Source organism: Salvelinus alpinus, chromosome 31 (assembly GCF_045679555.1).
Source record: "Salvelinus alpinus chromosome 31, SLU_Salpinus.1, whole genome shotgun sequence".
Taxonomy (NCBI): domain Eukaryota; kingdom Metazoa; phylum Chordata; class Actinopteri; order Salmoniformes; family Salmonidae; genus Salvelinus; species Salvelinus alpinus.
In genome coordinates, this window is record NC_092116.1 from 20,350,864 (window position 1) to 20,359,199 (window position 8,336).

Consider the following 8,336-nt stretch of genomic DNA (forward strand, 5'->3'; position numbering starts at 1 on the left):
AATGCCAACTGCATTCTCCCTCAAAATGTAGACATCTATGGCACTTTAGAGTGGCCTTTTATTTTCATCAGCACAAGGTGCACCTGTGTAATGAGGCCCTCTTTGCCCAGATGAAAGGGAATCTAACAGGTGAGAATATCAATGATCCAGAGATCTTCACCATGATCAACCCCATATAAAAATATTGCAGAGAATCCTTCATACAAATCATTAAGATGCAGTTTGTCAATGGGGGACTGGCTGTAACGATCGTCTGTGGTGGAAGAAGGATCGGACCAAGGTGCGGCGTGGTAAGTTTTCATGTCTTTTTAATAAACAAAACTGAACACTGGAACAAAACAATAAACGAAGTGAACAAACGAAACAGTATCGTGTGGCGAACAAACACTGACATGGAAGACAAACACCCACAAACCAAAAGACAAAACAGGCTACCTAAATATGGTTCCCAATCAGAGACAATGACAAACACCTGCCTCTGATTGAGAACCATATCAGGCCAAACGACAAAACCAACATAGAAACACAAAACATAGATAACCCACCCAACTCACGCCCTGACCACACTAAAACAAAGAAAATGCAAAAGAACTATGGTCAGAACGTGACACTGGCTCAGATTAAAATACTGCAGTTATACTGTAATAGATGAATAAAATATTGTTTAATTTTAATAGGACTATGGTTAGATAATAGGTCATTCTAGCTTGGACAAGGTTTACGTACTTACTTTATGGTTAGATATGTAAATAAATTCATGTTATTCCTCCATATTATTTACTCTTTCATAACAGGGAAACTGCATGACCTGCAAGACAGCTATATGTAACGGCTTTCTTCCTGGGCTGAAGGAGAGGACCAACATGCAGCGCGGTTAGTGTTCAACATGTTTAATTAGACGGTAAACTGTGAACACTTACAACAATACAAAAACAACAGCCGTGAAAGCCGAGACAGTCCTATCTGGTGCAGAACACAAACACAGAGACAGGAAACAATCACCCACAAAATCCCAACACAAAACAAGCCTCCTATATATGATTCTCAATCAGGGACAACGATTACCAGCTGCCTCTGATTGAGAACCATATTAGGCTGGACACAGAAACAGACAAACTAGACACACAACATAGAATTCCCACCCAGCTCACGTCCTGACCAACACTAAACAAGCAAAACACATAATAACTCTGGTCAGGACGTTACACTATAAGAGACTACAGAATGAGACCCACATCATAACAGGTAGGTAGTCTAGAACAGGACTCAACTGAACTACAAGACAGCTATAAGAGACTACAGAATGAGACCCTCATCATAACAGGTAGGTAGTCTAGAACAGGACTCAACTGAACTACAAGACAGCTATAAGAGACTACAGAATGAGACCCTCATCATAACAGGTAGGTAGTCTAGAACAGGACTCAACTGAACTACAAGACAGCTATAAGAGACTACAGAATGAGACCCACGTCATAACAGGTAGGTAGTCTAGAACAGGACTCAACTGAACTACAAGACAGCTATAAGAGACTACAGAATGAGACCCACATCATAACAGGTAGGTAGTCTAGAACAGGGCTCAACTGACTTGGGACTGACTGGCTGCTGTACTCCTATTCATATCAGAATAGTCTCATAACATGTCTGTAATTATTGAAGTGTTTTGAAAGGCTGGTCATGACACACAACAACACCATCATCCCAGACAGCCTAGACCCTCTCCAATTCACATAAACTGCAGATCCACAGATGACACAATCTCAAATGCACTTCACACTGCCCTCGCCCACCTGGACAAGACGTGAAATAACTCTGTGACAGTGCTGTACATAGACTATAGCTCAGAGTTCAACACCATAGTCCCCTCCAAGATTATCACCAAGCAAAGACCCTGGAACTGAACACCTCCCTCTGCAACTGGATCCTAGACTTCCTGACATTCTGGCTCCAGGTGGTGAGGGTAGTCAACAACACCTTCGCCACGCTGACCCTCAACACGAAGGCCCCTCAGGGGTGTGTACTTAGTCCCCTCCTGTATTCCTGTTCATCCTCGACTGCGGAGCCATGCATATCTTCAACATCATCATCAGGTTTGCTGATGAAGCGACAGTGGTAGGCCTGATCACAGAAAGTGATGAGTCAGCAGGGAGGAGGTCAGAGACATAGCAGTGTGGTGCCAGGACAATAATCTCTCCCTCAACGTCAGTAAGACCATGGAGCTGATCGTGGACTATAGGAGAAAGAGGGGAGAGCACGCCCCTATCAACATCGAGAGGGCTGTTGTGGAGTTGGTTGTACAGAGGGTCTTGATATCAGAGAAAGGCCCGAAAAATTGCCAAAGAAGCCAGCCACCCAAGCCATACACTGTTCTCTCTGCTACCATCAGCAAACGGTACCGGAGCACCGGCTCTCGGACCAACAGGCTCCGAGACACTTCAAACCATAAGACAGCTAAATAGCCAGACTGCTAAATAGTCACTTAATGGTACCCAAACTATCTGCACTGACTATATCTTGCACTGACCCTACACACACTCACCAGACTATATATACAACCATATATACACTCACTAGACTATATGTACAACCATATATACACTCACTAGACTATATGTACAACTATATATACACTCACTAGACTATATGTACAACCAGATACACACTCACTAGTCTACATATACAAACCATATGCACACTCACTAGACTACATATACAAACCATATAAACACTCACTAGACTATATATACAGACCATATACACACACACTAGACTACATATACAAACCATATAAACACTCACTAGACTATATATACAGACCATATACACACACACTCACACACACTACAATGACACTCCCACACAAAAAAAAACACACATTCACATACACTACAACGGGTTCTTGATTTTACTCTTGTTATTATCAATCCCGATGCCTAGTCACTTTACCCTTCCTTCATGTACATATCTACCTCAAATACCTCGTACCTCTGCACATTGATCTGGTACTGGTACTCCCTGTATATAGCCTCACATTGATCTGGTACTGGTACTCCCTGTATATAGCCTCACATTGATCTGGTACTGGTACTCCCTGTATATAGCCTCACATTGATCTGGTACTGGTACTCCCTGTATGTAGCCTCACATTGATCTGGTACTGGTACTCCCTGTATATAGCCTCACATTGATCTGGTACTGGTACTCCCTGTATATAGCCTCACATTGATCTGGTACATGTACTCCCTGTATATAGCCTCACATTGATCTGGTACTGGTACTCCCTGTATATAGCCTCACATTGATCTGGTACTGGTACTCCCTGTATATAGCCTCACATTGATCTGGTACTGGTACTCCTTGTATATAGCCTCACATTGATCTGGTACTGGTACTCCTTGTATATAGCCTCACATTGATCTGGTACTGGTACTCCCTGTATATAGCCTCACATGGATCTGGTACTGGTACTCCCTGTATATAGCCTCACATTGCTCTGGTACTGGTTCTCCCTGTATATTGCTCCATTCTTGTGTATTGGATTTTTTTCCTCTTGTGTTACTATTTTAAACTCTGCAATTTGACTCCACTGCTTTTGACCAATCAGATCATCTCTTTTGCTGATAATTAGGCAAAACATCAGAATTGGTGTAAATGCAGCCAGTGTGAGGAATATGTGAACCCTGGGCTCATTTATTCATATTCTGTCTCTAAGGCTGTGTTTACACAGGCAGTCCAATTCTGATCTTTTGCCCAATTATTGTCAAAAGATCTGATCTGATTGTGCAAAAGAGCAATAATTGGGCAAAAGATCAGAATTAGCCTGACTGTCTAAACGCAGTATGTCATTGTTTCTCATTCCAGATATCTCCTTTCTCTTTCTGGTTATCTCTCCCTTAGTCCATAACTCTTGTGCTCTCTTAAAGGGGAACACACACATTTAACAAGAGCATCACAGGATATAGAAGTGAAAGTTATCACATTTCAATGATGTTATCTCTTCTCTCTTCTAGGGAATCAGAAGAGATGTAATACCAGTCAGCTGTGTTCTCCTGGCTGGGAGTTCCACAATGGATCATGATACTACTTCTCTAAAGACAAACTGACCTTGGAACAGAGTCAGTACGCCTGCATCCACGATGGAGGACACCTGGTCATCATAGAGAGTCAGCAGGAGCAGGTAAGATTGGAGGTGTAGTACACTATATATACTAACGTACATGGACACCCCTTCAAGTCAGTCAATTTGTCTATTTCAGCCACACCCGTTGCTGACAGGTGAATAAAATTGATTACACAGCCATGCAACCTCCATAGACAAACATTGGCAGTTGAATGGCCTTACTGAAGAGCTCAGTGACTTTCAACGTGGCACCGTCATAGGATGCCACCTTTCCAACAAGTCAGTTTCATTTTTGCCCTGCTAAGGCTTCCCTGGTCAACTGTGACTGCTGTTATTGTGAAGTGGAAATGTCTAGGAGCAACAGCGGCTCAGCCGCGAAGTGGTAGGTCACACAAGCTCACAGAACGGGACCGCAGAGTGCTGAAGCGCGTAGCAGTCCGGACAAATCTGCGTTTGGTGGATGCCAGGAGAGCACTACCTGCCCCAATGCACAGTGCCAACTGTAAAATCTGGGGCAGTTCTTCATGGTTCAGGCCCATTAGTTCCAGTGAAGGGAAATCTTAAAGCTACAGAATACAATGACATTCTAAACAATTTTGTGCTTCCAACTTTGTGGCTACAGTTTGGGGCCCGTTCCTGTTTCAGCATGTCAATGCCCACATGCACAAAGTGATGTCCGTACAGCAATGGTTTGTCGAGATCGGTGTGGAAGAACTTGACGGGCCTGCTCAGAGCCCTGACCTCAACCCCATCCAACACCTTTGGGATGAATAGGAATGTCGACTGCGAGCCAGGCCTAATCGCCCAACATCAGTGCCTGACCTCAATAAGGCTCTTGTGGCTTAATGGAATTAAGTCGTCCCCACAGCAATGTTCCAACATCTGGTGGAAAGCCTTCCAAGAAGAGTGGAGGCTTTTATAGAAGCAAAGGTGGGACCAAGTCCATATCAATGCCCGTGATTTTGGAATGAGATGTTTGACGAACAGTTTTCCACTTACAATTTAGTGTAATTTATTGTTACATGACTCTCAGATATAAGTGCAGACTTCACGTTAGGTTAAATCCTCCTTTCAGTATCTCTGTGTTTTGCATGTCGGTCTCAATTGGCTGACTTGAGTGGAAAGCAGACAGGGCTCTCACTCTTCAAGTTAAAAATATACTTTATTTAGAATAGTATAAAAAATGAATGTTCAGCCATCAAGGCTTTCATCAGGATGAGAAGCGTTGTGTTGTTTTCTCCATAGGAGTTTATAAAACAGAGAGTTGTAACACTGGGAATGGATCCTTATGAACACAGCCCCTGGATTGGACTGACAGATGAGAAGCGTTGTGTTGTTTTCTCCATAGGAGTTTATAAAACAGAGAGTTGTAACACTGGGAATGGATCCTTATGAACACTGCCCCTGGATTGGACTGACAGATGAGAAGCAAGAGAAAGTGTGGGTCTGGATGGACAATACAACTCTTAATGAGAACCTCAAGTAAGGATGTTATTAAGGCATAGATTCACACATCCACACACACACACACACACACACACACACACACACACACTGCTAATCAACATTTTGAGAACAATAATAATAACTATGACGTTAAAACCTTGTTGATATATAAATAGATTTGTATAATGATAGATGGATAGAAGGTATGAACAGAAGGTAGAAGTAAATTAGACTTACATATGTCCTCCATGCGTTGTGATTTGGTCTCTGCACTGACGTGATTGTTGACGATACACTGGATGAATCCATTACCACTGGAGACGGTGATGTTGACCTCAGAGACTGACAGAGAATCCTGGTACAGTGGGCACTGACCTCCATCACAGACAGAAAACATCCAGCCTGAACAATTCACTGTGATGGTACAAAGTCCTGTACTTGAGTTGTAGTAGGTCACCTGCATGGCTGGAATGGGAACAGCTTCTACAACAACCAACACAGTTCAGAAAGATACATTTGACATGTATAACTGGTGAAACACTTAAAAGGAGATTCGCTTTTTGAAGCAAAGCAGAAACACATAGCAGACTACCAAAACACAACAAAAAATTACTAAACTCACCCAACACCTTAAGCCTGTATGAAGACGTTGAATCTGTCCAATCTATTTTATTTGCATTTGCAATGTAAATTCCACTGTCTGTGTCTGTCAGATTCTTAATGCAGTGTGTGGTTCACTGGGTTATAATCTACCTTCTCCTTGTATTTAGGAGAGATGTCTTTATCATCCACTATTACAGTACTATTGACCTTCCATCTAAGTCCTTTAAGTTCCTCAGGTGGTTCTGCAACAGTCAAACACACTGAACCTCCCTTCAACCCATACTGGTCCTTTGGAGGGTCTTCAGCCCAGGTATCTAAAGAGAGGAAGAGGTTGCATCTGTTTTTTCAGTGAGGGAAAAAACACCCCCAAAAAACAGGCTAAAACGTGTTCATTTACAATCTACTTTAACAATTCTTATTTTACCTTTTTCTTCTGTCCTCAATGCATGGCTGCAATCCCGGTAACGGGATCGATATGACAACAGCCAGTGAAAGTGCAGGGCGCCAAATTCAAAAAACAGAAATCTCATAATTAAAATTCCTCAGACATACATGTGTCTTATACCACTTTAAAGGTAATCTTGTTGTTAATCCCACCAAAGTGTCCGATTTCAAATATGCTTTTCAGCGAAAGCACTACAAACGATTATGTTAGGTCACACCAAACCACAATAAGCACAGCCATTTTTCCAGCCAAAGATAGGAGTCACAAAAAGCACAAATAGAGACAAAATTAATCACTAACCTTTGATGATCTTCATCAGATGACACTCATAGGACTTCATGTTACACAATACATGTATGTTTTGTTTGATAAAGTTCATATTTATATAAAAAAATCTGAGTTTACATTGGCGCGTTACATTCACTAGTTCCAAAAACATCCAGTGATTTTGCATGGCCACATCGTTTCAACAGAAATACTCATCATAAATGTAGATGATAATACAAGTTATACACATGGAATTATAGATATACCTCTCCTTAATGCAACCGCTGTGTCAGATTTCAAAAAAACTTTACGGAAAAAGCAAACCATACAATAATCTGAGACAGCGTTCAGAACAATAGTCAAATTAGCCCCCATGTTGGAGTCAACAGAAACCAGAAAATACATGATAAATGTTTCCTTACCTTTGAAGATCTTCATCAGAATGCACTCCCAGGAATCCCAGGTCCACAATAAATGCTTGATTTGTTCGATAATGTCCGTTATTTATGTCCAATTAGCTACTTTGGTAAGCGTGTTTGGTAAACAATTCCAAAGTCACGAAGCGCGTTCACTAAAACCTGACGAAATGTCCAAAAGTTCCGTAACAGTCAGTAGAAACATGTCAAACGATGTATTGAATCAATCTTTAGAATGTTGTTAACATAAATCTTAAATAACGTTCCAACCGGAGAATTACATTGACTTCAGATGAGCGATGGAACGGAGCTCCCTCTCATGTGAAAGCGCATGGTCAAAGAATGGTCACCTCATGGCAGTGGTGACTAATTCTCCTCTCATTCGCCCCCTCTTCACAGTAGAGTCATCAGACAAAGTTCTACAGACTGTTGACATCTAGTGGAAGCCGTAGGAAGTGAATACTCATTCATATCTCGCTGTGATTTCAATGGTATCTTGGTTGAAACTCGACCAGCCTCAGAACTTCCACTTCCTGTTTGGATTTTGTCTCAGGTTTTTGCCTGCCATATGAGTTATGTTATACTCACAGACATAATTCAAACAGTTTTAGAAACTTCAGATTGTTTTCTATCCCATACTAATAATATGCATATATTAGCAACTATGACTGAGGAGCAGGCCGTTTGCTCTGGGCACCTCTGTGCACCTTTTATCCAAGCTACTCAATACTGCCCCTGCAGCCATAAGAAGTTAATCCGTTTGGAAAATGCAGGTGCACCATTTAGTAAATCTGTCCATATGTAGTAAATCTGTCCATTTTCTATAATATCAGCCAGCATTTTTTAAATCATTTTTTTGTCCTTAAGATCCCGTTCAATCTCTTAAAATGAACGTATATATGTTACCTGTGAGGATGAGTAGAAACCATAAAATGTTCATTTTAGACGTGTGAAAGATACCGTCTGGCATCGTTCCCTGATCTCTGTAAAGATGAGTGACACAAAAACAATTAAGGGACTTTAGTATTACTCATCT